This window comes from Amblyomma americanum, chromosome 10 (assembly GCF_052857255.1).
Source record: "Amblyomma americanum isolate KBUSLIRL-KWMA chromosome 10, ASM5285725v1, whole genome shotgun sequence".
In the NCBI taxonomy this organism is placed as follows: Eukaryota; Metazoa; Arthropoda; class Arachnida; order Ixodida; family Ixodidae; genus Amblyomma; species Amblyomma americanum.
This window is the reverse complement of record NC_135506.1, coordinates 28,577,670-28,591,744: the sequence shown is the minus strand read 5'-3', so window position 1 is coordinate 28,591,744 and position 14,075 is coordinate 28,577,670.

The window sequence follows — 14,075 nt, the reverse complement described above, 5'->3', positions numbered from 1 at the left end:
TTTGTACTCCTCTTCTTCTGAGAATTATGGAGAAACTAAACAGATAAAAGCAGACTCCTGCGATATGCTTATTTCATTGTGCATTTCATTCCTTATTTCATAGCAAGGTTAAAGGATTGAATAAATTTTAAATCAACTTGAAGAGCAGGGATTCTGGCGAAGGATAAAAAACAGCGCGGCAGCTTGTGCCTTTTTTCTGTGCCATTCGATTGCTAAAGGATGGAGAAAAATTCTATATTATACCGGGAGCCTGCCGACACGTGAGTACACTACAGAATCGAGCGACTTATCGATCGGGAACCCAATCCGAAAATAACCCAATTCTACGACGCATGTCAAGGACAGACTTGCTTGCAATCTTTCTTTCTAATTTAAAACGCGCTTATTGAAATTCATCTTTTTTTCCCTTAGAGATATTATCCCGTACAGCTGTCAGTGCGGTAAAATGTAAACCAAGTTCCAAGAATAATTTTGTCCACCAAAGCACGCAAATAAGAATATACGTGCGTGTAAACAATCATCTAGAGTGAAAAAATAATGCGGAGCATTATTTTTTCACTCTAGATGATTGTTTACACGCACGTATATTCTTATTTGCGTGCATTATTTTTGCCGTTTTGTGAAGGGTTTGATGGAAGAGACCTCGTTTCCTTTGTTATTTCTCTGGCGGCATCAATTCCGCGTGCCTGTTCGTCTTCCCACGAAGCAAGCGCCGCTGCGCAAAAACCTTTCCGGATTCAGCCCGTTTGTAATGAAGCAGATGCCACAGCAGCTCGATGAGCAGAGCCACAGCCGACGCTGCGCAGCCCAGAGCGTAGACGAAAAGGTATACATGAAATGGCTGCGGAGCCGTGCCGTGATCCTTGGCGAGCGTTGCCCTCGGCTTCCGATGTCGAGTGGCTAGCCCAGCTTCCGCAACCGCCCGCAGCGTGCGCCTGTGCTGGTACCTGCGAGGCATATCGTGGGCGGGAAAATAGTAAGGCTCGTCGAAACAGCGTAGGAGGTTTGCACTGCAATGTGTTTTTATGTCACTTAAGCGGCAGAATATGAGTTTTGATTTTGGATGTTTGGGTTGGTGTGCTAAAGAAATATTATGTAACAACGCTGGAAGCAGGTACAAAGGCAAATGCAAGAAAAACACAGTGGAAGACAGCGTCCTTAGCCTACTGAAACAGAGAGGGTGAACAAACTTGAAATGACTGTTCTGTAGAAGGGAAGACAAAAAGAACTTGTGCGTCCCCATTGATATCAAAAAGGATTTCATGAACCCCTCGCCAGTAGGCGCTTTAAGTGATATCCAGTGTTCCTAAGGTAAGAAAAAATCCCTGGTGAAATCGAAGCCTGCTGGCCAGCTTGCTTCCAGCACGATCCAGATACAGTCCACGAAAGATGCGAGAGGCTAAACAGGCATTTAAATACGAAGCCAAAGGCTGCGATACAAACTGGAAAATCAATGCCTGAACAAACACCGCGCATTGTAAGGTGAGAGCGGCAGGGAGAGAAAACGAACCAAATATAAACCATCGTAAGAAAACGTATTGATAATCTTTTTGGGCGCATTCTTTTGAGTAATTAGCACCGGGCCCTGCACTCGCCGCGGAATGTAAACTCAGCCCGAGCTCATGTAGTGGTTAGCAGCTGTGTTGAAGTCCATTGTTGGGGGGATAAATAAGCGCTTATAAATATGGTCTGGATCTGTGAGCCGTTAACACCTTTTGTACGCGATATGAAAATAATTAGCCTTATAAAATTAACACGATCGCACGCCCAATCCTATGCCTTTGTACGTAACCGCGAAACCTGTCCAAGTATCAGTACTGCGCTTACCTATGCGGGTTGGTGTCGTAAAGGGCGAGAGCCCGATGCTCCATAAAGATGAGCTCTCCAGGCGCAAGATTCCACCACGACGCTTCGGCGACACTGTCCTCTCCGCACGCTGCGAGAACAGCGTGAGAGCCTTCGCTGCCCAAGCGTAAGCAGTAGTCCATGTCTCGGTTTTCTTGAACGCAGGGTCCCCCACACTCTCCCAATACTTTCATGATTGCTTCTATTTCGGGTGACATTTTTCGTATGGCATCCTCATGGTCCAATTCAACTAGCCAATCATTCGTCGCGCACGGCAGCAGAAAACCGTTTTCGATGAGAACCTTCAACTCAGCTACATTTTTAATTTGTTTTGAAGTGCTTGGAACGCTACGAATCGCAGTGATGGTGGTCTGAATGTAGTTACCCAAGAAGAACATGCCGAAGGACCAGGCGGCAAGCATTAGACTGCGTTCTGTCAGCTTGCTTGGTGGACTCTGATTTAGCAGGCCACTCGCTAGAAAGAGACAAATGTCAAACAGGGAAAAGACGGGTTGCAGCGCAAAAAGTTCATTAGCTGTCCAGAGCCCAATGCAGATGAGGATCCCAAGAGCTATTGACGTAAGCAATAACGAGATGAACGCAATCCATGAGTCAATTAATGCTATTTGCATGACTGTACCTTGTTGCGTAAAGTAGCACAACGCTGCAGGAGAATACTGGGCGTCTTTAAACATGTCTGGAAGTTGAAAATCGGGGCCCTGAACTGGAAACAGCATAGTCTCCACCTCTCCTGTAATAAATTCTACGTTAGTTAAAGTCCTAATGAGGTGGATGCTGTTGTTCAGTGCCCTGTATGCATCCACAAGGGCGGCAACTTCTGGTATCGTCAAGGCGGTCTCTATCAAGCCGCCATAATAGTTCGTTCCTATCCGAAGCTCTTTCTCCTTTATAAACGAGTTATCTGGTCTGCCTGGAATCAAAAAAATTTCAGGGGCTTCGACTATGCCTCGGACGTGGCATCTTCTGAATCGACTTGCCGGAGCGTTGATGTTCGTTGTTGTGACACTCGTAACTTGACAAAGCCCGCTTTGAAACTGCATGAGACGCTCCTCATGTGATTCCGTGGAAATAAACCAATGTGTAAACGTAAAGTGTTTAGCTAAAAGTACGGATACCTTCTGCACTTCGGGTCTTTGGCTCGAGAACCAGGGCGCAAATGCGAACCTTTTCTGAAAAGCGAACGAGTAACTACTTTTGCGTGACATATGACAGCTTCTGTTTTTTACGAAATATGGAACAAATTCACACAATACGCTGTCGACAGATGCCTTCACAACTTTCAAAGGGATTGGCAGGCCAGTAAAGTGTCCCTGTAGCTCTTGTATTTGCTCAGGTGGGTAGATGAGGATGGGTCTCGTGAGCGACGCCTTCGAGGCTTCCATGACGCTGAGCATGGTTGAACTTAGGCCACTTGATGTGGCGCGGATAATTGTCACGAAAAGAAAGGAGGAAACCTTTAATATAGTCCCCCTAGAGAATAGCTTAGTAAGCATTGCTCAGGGCAATGTGATAGTCTACTAACCGCAGATAACAATTTTCAATGTTTCATATTTCCCCGCTAATGACTATTCTCTAAGCCTTTTATCGTGAAATCGCTACTTTACCGCTATACTGCATGCAAATGATTTGAGATAAGATGCTAAGTACAAAAAAAAAGTTCTGTTCCGATACCTTTCCCGAAAGTATTCTCGCTGAAAAATAACCGACTGTTTCTCTGGCAAGCAGCATGAAAGGTTCCGCAACTTCAATCTTGTCTTCTCGGGGGCTCTATGTCGTTTTGAACTAGCCTGAACAGCCCTGCTAGGACGTTGCTTAGCAACTAAAAGAACGAGAAACAGTGTGGAAGCGAATGGCAACGAGCTACATTGCGTTTGTCCGTCTTCTTGGGCTGTGGTCGATAGCTGCGTAGAAAACCGTGACACGGTTCCCAAGCCTGAAACGGTCGCGTTCGCCGACTCCACATGACAGAGCGTTGTTTATTGAGAGCGTCGTTCTGAGATAAATGTGGCAGGGTTTTATCGCAGGAAACAAAACAGACTTCTGAAAGCATGTGTTTAGCCTGGTTCGCTTATGGTTCTTGCTTTCCTGGGTTGTAGTCACGTCTGTCGACAATATTAGTTCGATAGTAGTGTTAGTTGATGAAGGCGACGACGTGCAGTGCGCAGCGCGAGGGTGTGTTGGTGTTTAACAGGAGGCATGATCGGCTGCCGAGATTGTGGTCTCGTGCAGTGTCCAGCAAAGCTTTCTTGTTCGCGTCACCACAGGTTCGAATGCCAGTCACTGCAATATTTATTATATTATGTCATGACGACCCCATGTCCAGCCACTTAGGATTCGTGAAAACGTATGACAGAATGAAGCGCTGTTTCTTTTCGGCCTGGCCTCTCAACCTGTGTCACCAAATATATTGCATCTTGCATCCCTTGTCAACGCCGCAAACGCTCCATGTCTCCTCCTGCGGGCCATCTACAACCTCTTCCCTGTCCTTTCTCATCCTTCGATGTCGTTGGGATTGACCTCCATGGTCCCTTACCACTAACGCCATCGGGCAACCATCGGATCGTTACCGCTATCGACCACTTAAGCAGGTACGCTGTAAAAACCCCCGTTTCGTCCGGCTCTGCCTCCGAGATCGCCCATTTCTTCCACAACACCATACTTCTGCGCCATCGAGCCCCACGTGTCCTTATCAGTGACCGCTGCAAATCCTTCCTTTCCAGCGTCCTTGCCGAAGTTCTTTACTCTTCCAGAACCATCCATAAAACAGCTTCAGCCTATCACCCTCAGACCAATGGACTCTCCGAACGGTTTCACCGCACCCTGTCTGATAGGCTGTCCACGTATGTCCAACCCAGATCACTCCAACAAGGACGCCATGCTCCCCTTCGTCACATTTTCCTACAATACCGCCGTGCAACGAACAACCAGCTTCTCCCCGTTTTTTCTTATGTATGGTCGCCCACCTACCTTCATTCTCGCAGCATCTTTCTTCTCTGCCCCCACAACCTCTTCCGGCCTGTCCTATGACGAATTTACTTCCTCTCTTGCCTACTGCCGCACCATTGCCCGCCTGAACACTGACGCCTGCCAAGCCTCCCGGAAAAGCTCCTATGACTTCAAACACCGTGCAGTGTGTTGCTTCCTTGGTGATTAAGTGTTGCGGTCGACTCCAGTGCGCTCCCCCGGCTTGTGTGAAAAATTTCTCAGCCGCTTTATTGGTCCGTATACTGTACTCGGACAAACGCCCCCCGTGAACTACCGCGCTGCCCCTGCCCATCCTGTCAATGACCAACGTTGTCGCGGTGTAGAGATTGTTCATGTTTCGCGCTTAAAGCCCTTCACCCATTCAAGCGTCTGATAATTTAATCGTCTCAAGAAAATTTACATACATATTGGACATGGTTCTTTTACTTGCTTGGTCCTTACTTTAAGCTAACACGGTTAAGAATTTGTTTCATATCTGCATAGATATGTTGCTTTTATCACAGTATCTCTCGTAGAGTTCGCTCTCGGTGCACTCTCCGCAGGACAAAAATTTTTTAGGACTGTTTTTACTCGGTTGTTCGCACCCAGCATTTAAATAACTTTCGTAGCTTTATGCTGTACTAGAAAATAGTCTAAAGAAAATGCTGTGTTGTTCGCTCCTATAGGTTGCCTGCAAAGCCCAAAATATCAACCTTTAAATATTGCCGCATAGCTTTGTAATGTTTATGCGCTCATGTTCAAAGCTGCCGGCGCGCGGCTTTCAGCACGAAAAAATAAAGCTCTGAGGCTCATCATGGTCAACAGCCTTCTAAACGGAATTCAGCAAGCTTCCTACTACGAAACAACATGTTGGTCCTTAAGTTCACCCCACCCTCCACAGCATTCAAGACAAATGCTACAGGCCAAGACTGTCCGCAGGCGTCGCATGGTATGTAAATACCGTCCGAGACTGCCAGAGATGAATGACGCTGCCGACAAAGCCAGCAGGACTTCTGAAGTCAGTCCCATCACCAGAAAGGGCATTCCAGCAGATCGGTATGGACCTCTTCGGCCCTTTCCCGACGTCGATGTCGGGAAACAAAAGGATAATGCGAGGCCAAAGCAAGAGGGCTACCAAAACGGGCAGCATGCAGGGCGATAGTTTTCGTATAATGCATGCTGCAATGACTGCACTCCCGCAGTGCTCATAACGGACAAGGGAGCAATGTTCACGGCAGAGCTGATGCAAAGAATCCTGCGCTAAACTCAGACAAGGAACCGGATGACAACTTCGTACCACACAGAGACAAACGGCCTCACGGAGCGCTTGAACAAGAAGATAGAAGACATGCCTGCTCTCTGTTTTGACGCGGAACACAATGCCTTAAATATCAAGAACAGACTAGAGATGATGCCGTTGACATGTCCGCTGAACGTCCAGCACTTGGCCTGAGTTTATTTGCCCTCTGTGCTTGTCCACAATTCTAGCTTCTGCAGTTCCTGGTCACAGGAGGAGCATATGCCTCCATAAATTTTCCATAAAGCTTCCAAGCCGGTCGCAATACGTACAAAAGCATCTTTGAGTAATGCGATTAGCGGCAGATAGGTGCAAAACACCGGAAAACATAACTCCAAGTGGCAATTCTTGCTTCTGAGGGTGAATTTAGCCTTTCGCAATATGGTATTAATCATTTTTTACGCGATCGGGGGTGTATACGATTGCATCCTGCCTCAGCATAGGGTCATTAAGAGCAAAAAAAGCATAAGGTCTCACCACACGCCATCGTGGCAAACAGAAGAGTCATCGCAAGGAATCTTGTCATCTTGCTCTGTTTGAGTAATAAGAGCGAACACAACATTAGCTTAGAACAGAAATGAAGGAAAGTTTAAACTTAATTGTTGCCGGATGTAATATCTGTGCCAGTAGTTGCGATCGAAAGGAAGCAGTTCTGAGCAAAAATACGTCAGAAGTGCACACTGTATCGCCCTTTCCCGGGATCACCGAACGTCTCAACAATATCACGGAGTAGCAGAAGCGGGCACTTGCCGCCATGTGAGATTTGATTTAAGCACGGACTGTCATCGCCATCCTGGTCCTGGAGTTTCGGCGTCCTCGGTCTACCGTGATTATCAGGTGTGTGTTCCTGACACACACCGACCGGCTGTGTGCCAGCCCATCCTACCATAACCGCCCTCGTCAGACACCCCAGCCCCATCCCCTGCCCTGACCAGACGACATGACGAACTGCAGACGCCGCCGCGGCCACACCCTATGACACCATAGCCGAATCATAGGCCTGCACCTTTTTGTGTTTGCTTGGTATGGTGGTGGCTCAACATTTAGGTCGTAGTATCTCCTCCTGCTGTCACTCACACTCGTGCGTAGCACGCATCAACGCTCGGAAGGGCGGAACATCTGGGAAGCGCTGACGGCCCGCTTGTCTTTTGCGCTATTACTACTGTATGCGTGGCGTTTTATCAGGTGTCTGGTAAGCTGCCTATGACCCGCTTCGCGCTGTTAAAGCACCCCTAATAATGACGTTAATGCAAAAAAAATTAAAATAATCACTGTATAATGGGAAAGTTGTACCTTAAAACAGTAACCTTGCAACTTACATTTATGTTGACTTTCATGCAATATTACTTTATGCGTAAGTGGTGTATAACACTTCGTACCAGACGCAAAACTCATTGAGCAGTAGAACATGGAAGCCACGTTACAGGACCACAGCCAAAGCTTCATAACACTAATCTTGATCACTCAGAATATTTAGGCTTCTCAATCTGGGTACAGAACTTGTCGGGCTAGTTGTTTCATAACAGATGAAATAACTGCACGAACGAGCCACCGAGAGTGAAGAGGCAAAGACGCACACAAACTCAGCTTGTGCGCTTCTTTGCCTCTTCACTGTCTGTGTCTCGTTCGCGCAGTTTTTCTTTGCATTCCCATTCTGAGCTAGATTGGCAGACACATTAGCCATCGGGTCATTGACTATTGGGTGCAATATGCAAACTTGCTTGGGATAAAATTGAGTTTTTCAACAACTCTAATTATATGGCAAGTATCACTTCACCCCTTCCGCTAACGGCGTCATCATTAAGGCTGTGCGGGCCGCCGCAGGGGCTCAGTAGTTATGGCTCTCCGGTGCTGACCCGAAAGGCGCGGCTTCGATCCCGGCCGTGGCAGTTGAATTTCCATAGAGGCAAAACTCTGAAAGCCTGTGTACTGTTCGAAGTCAGTGCACGTTAAAAAATCCCAGGTGGTCGAAATTTGCGGAGCCCTTCACGTCGGCGTTCCTCATAGCCTGAATCGCTCTAAGACGTTAAACCCGCATCAGACATAAACCATTAAAGTTGTGACAGAGTTTCTCACTCATTTCTGTTTAGTGCAAAGTAAAGCCGTGCCTTCAAAGTTCCTGGATCCGAAGCATTCGATTCACTCTAGTTCGGAGATGAACGTATGCTACTTTTCCTACCACCGCATTGTGCCACAAGCTGTTGGAGAGGTATTTGTCATTTGTTTGCCTTTAGTTCTTTCTGATTACTGGAATATGAGCCAGCTGACGCACTTTGAACAGAACACAGAGCTAGCAGATTGCCAAGCAGCCAGCGGGTTGACTCCGCGAGCAGAGCAGCACGAGTTCGTGCGCAGACACGCTTAAAAATAGCCAAAATACCCCCCCCCCCCCCCCCCCCCGCAATTACGTCAGTAACCCGTCCAGCACCCACGTGCCGCTCTTTCCACGGAATTATTGCACACGGGTGAGCAACAGAGGCTCACCGTTGGTGAAAACAGGCCTCCATATTCGGACTTGAAGCCTCCAACTTAACGCCGGCGCTCACAAGCCCAGGAGACCTACACAAACACTTCAACTTTGTCCCGCTGGTACCACGTGACGTGTGGCGCTGAACACATAATCGCCGCGGTAATTTTGAATGTTCTATACATTTGACTGATTTTTTATCGCCGACGGATGTACCCGCCACGGTGGCTCAGTTGTTAGGGCGCTCGGCTACTGATCCGGAGTATCCGGGTTCGAACCCGACTGCGGCGGCCGCGTTTCGATAGAGGCGAAACGCAAAGGCGCCCGTGTACTGTGCGATGTCAGCCCTCCACTATGGCACTTCTTTCTTCCTGTCTTCTCTCAGTCCCATCCTTATCCCTTCGCTTACGCCGCTTTTCAGGTGTGCGTCGATATGTGAGACAGATGCTGCGTCATTCCCTTTACCGAAAAATACAATTTTTTTCGCCGACGGATGTAGTTGCGGTGAGCGCAGTGAGCATTTTATGGGTAATATTTTCCAGCAAGGAATAAAAGCCGGCCATGAAAATGAGCTCGCTAGCACAGAATTTCACGGGACTTACTGGTTTCTATAAATAAAAAGTTTAAAGTATCCCATTTGAGTTACGTGGTGGTCGCTTCTGGCGGCCAACAGATGACGCCAGTTGTTGATCTCGAAGAAATCTTGGCATTAATTTTCTCGTCCCGCACTCAAGACGAGCATAGCATCACGGTACAATTGCAGCCCTCATTGTCACTCCCAAGCAGCACAGATGATCGGCCCAATTTTGGATATGTATTATCAAATGATGGGCCTAAAAAGCGCCTGTGTAAAGCCAACCTTTGCATTATTAGGCCAATTACCTCTACTGCTCGGGTATGTATGCAATCATAAGCTTAATGGCCAGCGCAGTGTAAATCAACACTGGCTAAAATATTTATTGACGTGCGAAACTAACACACGACGTCTTTAAGTCTAGCTGCTGGTTCTATGCGTCATGGACTGTATTCAAGAACCCAAGGAATATTTCTTTCTAGTCCTTCTTAGAGCCACTCTCTTTAGTTATAGATTAATGACACCATAATTGTTTTAAATGTATCGAAAACTGGTACATGTAATAAATATGATTCAGCCTGCCGAAGAAATGCATTGATGAATAAAAGCGGGCGAAAATGAGATTGTGCAACGGTAAAACATATACTCTGAAATAATCGCATGTCGACACTCTTTTCAGTCTTCCTGGAAGATCCACCAATATACGTGTTTTTGAAGTCCTGTGTAATAACTACCACTCAAACATTCCACTGTGCCAGCATAATCATCGTGCTTCCATGACTAATTTCCAAGTTTTATGACTCGCGAGAAAAACAGTGTGCTGCAAAACTGCGGCAAGCTGAAAGGAAGCTCCATAAGTAGGAGTCAAGGCTTCAGAAGAAAAACAGTAAAAGTTTGTAAATATTACGGCATGCAGTGAAACGGACAGAGCAAATGGCGTTAATAGGAAACTATTCTACGACAAGCTTAAGGTCAACACTTATGTCTAGGTCTGGGATCGTGAAAGGAGTGACCAGTGTCTGTACCGCCTGGACCTAAAGATTCATCGACCTAAAAGCACCGAAAAATGTGCTAGCCAGAAATCGCTGCAGTCACATAAGTTCAAGGAAAGATTCTGACACGGAAAGCGATTCGTCGCAGTTATTGCTCAGAATTCTACATTTAAACGCCCGCAGCACTACAATAACCTGACCGATTTAGAGCATCTACAGATTACTTAGAACCCTTAACTGAGACATGGCTACTGGCTACAGCATGCATTAAGTGACAAGAGGATATTTTCTCTTGGCTACAAAGTGTTTAGTTGGGACAGTGATTCTAAAGGTGGGGCCGTGGCTATTGTTGCGGTAAGTGCTATAATTGCAGTTTATCGAAGATTAACTGTCCAATCAGGGAGTTTTTAATAGGGGCTGAGTACAGGACGCCCGCCACTTCGCCGTAATTTTTTTGATGTATTGAATTTTTTCTAGCTCTCATGTACATGGAAACAAGACTTATAATGGCTGGTGACTTTATTTTCCGCATATTAATTGGCAACTCCATCAAAGAATATTGTAGAAATAAGCAGTGCTAATATTATGATGGAGATCATGTTCACACAAAGCGTTCACATGTTATAGACTTTAATAGTTGAATCGAATGGTCCAGATGATGTGCCGATGAAATCCCTTCAACATTGCGCTGAATGTACGTCATATCATCTGCAGCTTCCACTTGAAACATCTTTGCGAGATCATTCAGTACCTCAGGATTGGCGCCTTTCAACCGTTTTTCCGTGATTTAAAGGTGGTAATATGTAATCTGTAAATACCTATAGACAAGTCTTACTAACTTCTGTATGTTTTAAGTTCTGAGAGCATGTAATAGCAAAACACATTTTTCATTTTTTATTTTTTGGAAAAAAAAGATTAAATATGTCTATTCCAGCACGGTTTGCAGCCTAGCCTTTCGACAGTGTCGTAGTTAATCGAAACTGTAATGACGTTTGCAGAGTAGGAAATGTCGTATGGTTTAGACTTTATGAACTATGCGTATAAGCTATAGAAGGCATTTGATAAAATTGTTTTTTTTTTTAAATTGAGGAACCTGGAAATCAGTGAAACAATAACTAGGGGGATTCCGGAATACTTAAAAAGCTGTTCTCACATTGTGGGAGCTCGAAGTTCTGTCTGGAGTGGCGCAGGGCTCCTTTTTGGTTCATTTTGATTTTGTTATTTAATAATCACACTTCTGCTATCGTGAATCCACCTGTATAGATTAAACTTTTTGCGGCTGTCTGTTTAATTATACCCATATGGCTTGTCCAGAAAAGCAGAATATACTAAATAGGTGCCTTCAGTCTTTATATTCGTGGTGTCTAAATGGGGTAAGAAAATTAACTACAAAAATGTACACGAATGTTAACCCGAAAGCCAAATATTATAAGGTTTGAATATAACCTAGGCGAAAATGCTTTGTCTGAGGTACAGTTTCAAGTATCTTAAGGGGACTTTAACGCATAATCTAGAAAGCGCATTCACAGTGAAAATATCTATTCAAAAGATTATCAGAGGATTTGTTTTTTTTTAGAGAAAGCTACCAAACGCGACTAAAGAAATTAAGCTTATTGCCTACAAGGCTTTCATATGGCCAGTTCTGGAAAATACTAATGCAGTATGCTGCCCAGACCACAGAGGTTTAAGAAGGAAGATGGAAAAAAATTCAGAGTATTTCAGCACGTTTTATATGCTCCAAGATCGCGGCACTGAATCGGTCATAGAGATGATGCAGCAGTGTGGACTAAAACTGCTTGAATTTTGAAATTTTTTGTAGCCAATGCAAGATACATTAAAAATAAAAACAAAACACTACGTGAAACCGGTCCTGTGCTGTTTTTCTGCCCCCAGAGAAAACCATTGTCTTTTAGGAGGAAGGATGGTACGTGCGTGTTTACTTATTCCACAGCTTTGGAGGGAGAACCGTTCTTTAAGCTGGTGCTTCCTTCTTACCAAAGTGACCGCTTCACTACAAATGTCTAAAAAACGACGCCGCGTGCCGCAATGCGCTTTTCAGTCCGGAAGAAAGGTTGCACGCAAGTCTATCCTTGTTGACGTCCTTCGGCGGAATCGGGGCTTTTGGGACTGTGCTCTGAATCAATACTTCGATCAATTGCGTAGTGTACTCACGCCGCTTGTTCTATACCACGCGTTCAATCGAATGCTTACAAATGGATGGTGGAATGCCTAATTAGTGCCGCTTATCCTAGAGGGAGTTACTTTTCGAAATGAAAAGGCTTCATCTTATTGGACGGTCTGCAGTGTTTTGTTTTTTCAGCAATGTAGCTAGCAACGCAGCTGGACATACGTCTGTTTGCCGCCGCGGAGGCTCAGTGGTTGTGGCGCTCGGCTTCTAGCTGATCCGAAAGTTGCGGGTTCGACCCCGGCCGCGGCAGTAGAATTTCGATGGAGGCGAAAAGCTAGAGGCCCGGGTACTGTGCGTTGTCAGTGCACTTTGAAGAACCCCAGGTGGTCGAAATTTCCAGAGCCCTTCACTATGGCGTCCCTCATAGCCTGAGTCGCTTTTGGGATGTTAAACCCCCATGAACCAAAAACATACGTTTATTTGAGGAAGGAGCTCTTACTATACATAAAATACTGTGAAAGATGGTTATGATGAAGGGAGGCGTGTAGAAACTATCATACTCTCATGGATAGCTCAACCGCTCTCTGAGAGAAAGAACGAAAGAGGGAGCATAAGAATGCGTAGTGATAAATAGGGAGAATTGGAGGGTTCTGATAAAATTTGATCAGCTGAACCTCTTCAACGTGCCCTCAGATGTCACAGCAGATGAGATCTTTCTTCATTCCGCCTTCATTAAAACGCGGCTGCCGTGGCCGGCATTTGATCTAGAGTTTTCTAGTGAGTGGTTCGGCGCCATCGCAACTGCGCCGCCATGGTGAGCATAGCCATTTCAGTAGAATTCTGTACACGTGCCTGCAAAAAAAAAAAATGGTTCATAAAACACGGGACGGCGCTTCAGGCTTGTTTGCAATAGTCCACGGTGTCTGCAATAGACTTGTCGGCGGTTGCCTTCTCTATTAGGCAGCTAAGTATTGCGGTCATTGTGTTTTGAAGTAGATCTGAGAGTTCAACGAGCCCATTTTAACGCAATAGCGTTAAAGGTCCGGCTACGCGGCTGTAAATACTGTGTTAGCGTTCTGAGCGAAAAATGGGCGCGATAGGGTAGTCCGGGGAGCCACCCCCGGAGCAGCAACCTAGGCAGGCTACATACGTCACATGACCTCTTGGGGTCGTCGCAACCTGCCCACTGGATTGTGAGTAAACTAACCTCCCTGGCAGGTGGAAGTTAAATTAATGCTTGATCGCGAGAGTTTGGCAGAGAAGAGCAAGTTGGTTCGCACAAGACCCACCGGTTGCAGCAGTTGCTATCGCAGGTCTGTTGCGCATCGCTTAAGTTGCACCATTGCACAAGGATGGGTACGAGGACTCCCAGGGACATATGGACTTAATAATGAGGACGACAAATTCCTCACGTCCTTAAGGTGGAGCTTAAGTGTGCACACCATTTTTTTATACTAGGACCCGGCATAAGGGCACACGTTTCCGAGCGGCTTATATGGGCATCGTTCGACGTGTCCATTGTAGCAGTTCGCATCCAGAATGTTGCTCGCAGGTACAAACACCGCGTCAATTTCTTCTCTTTCCTCAGCTCTACATCGTATCGTGTTCTCATTGAAGCAGATGCTACAAGAGATGCTGATCAGGCTCTGTGCATTTATCGGCGCTCTGAATGTACACGGCTCACATCCAAGGTTATGTGACCGGAGCTCTTACCATTGTTTCCATATTCAAAGCTCCTCTATCGCTGTGTTCGATGTCAGCGGGGCATTTGCAGTAGTGGGTCCTAA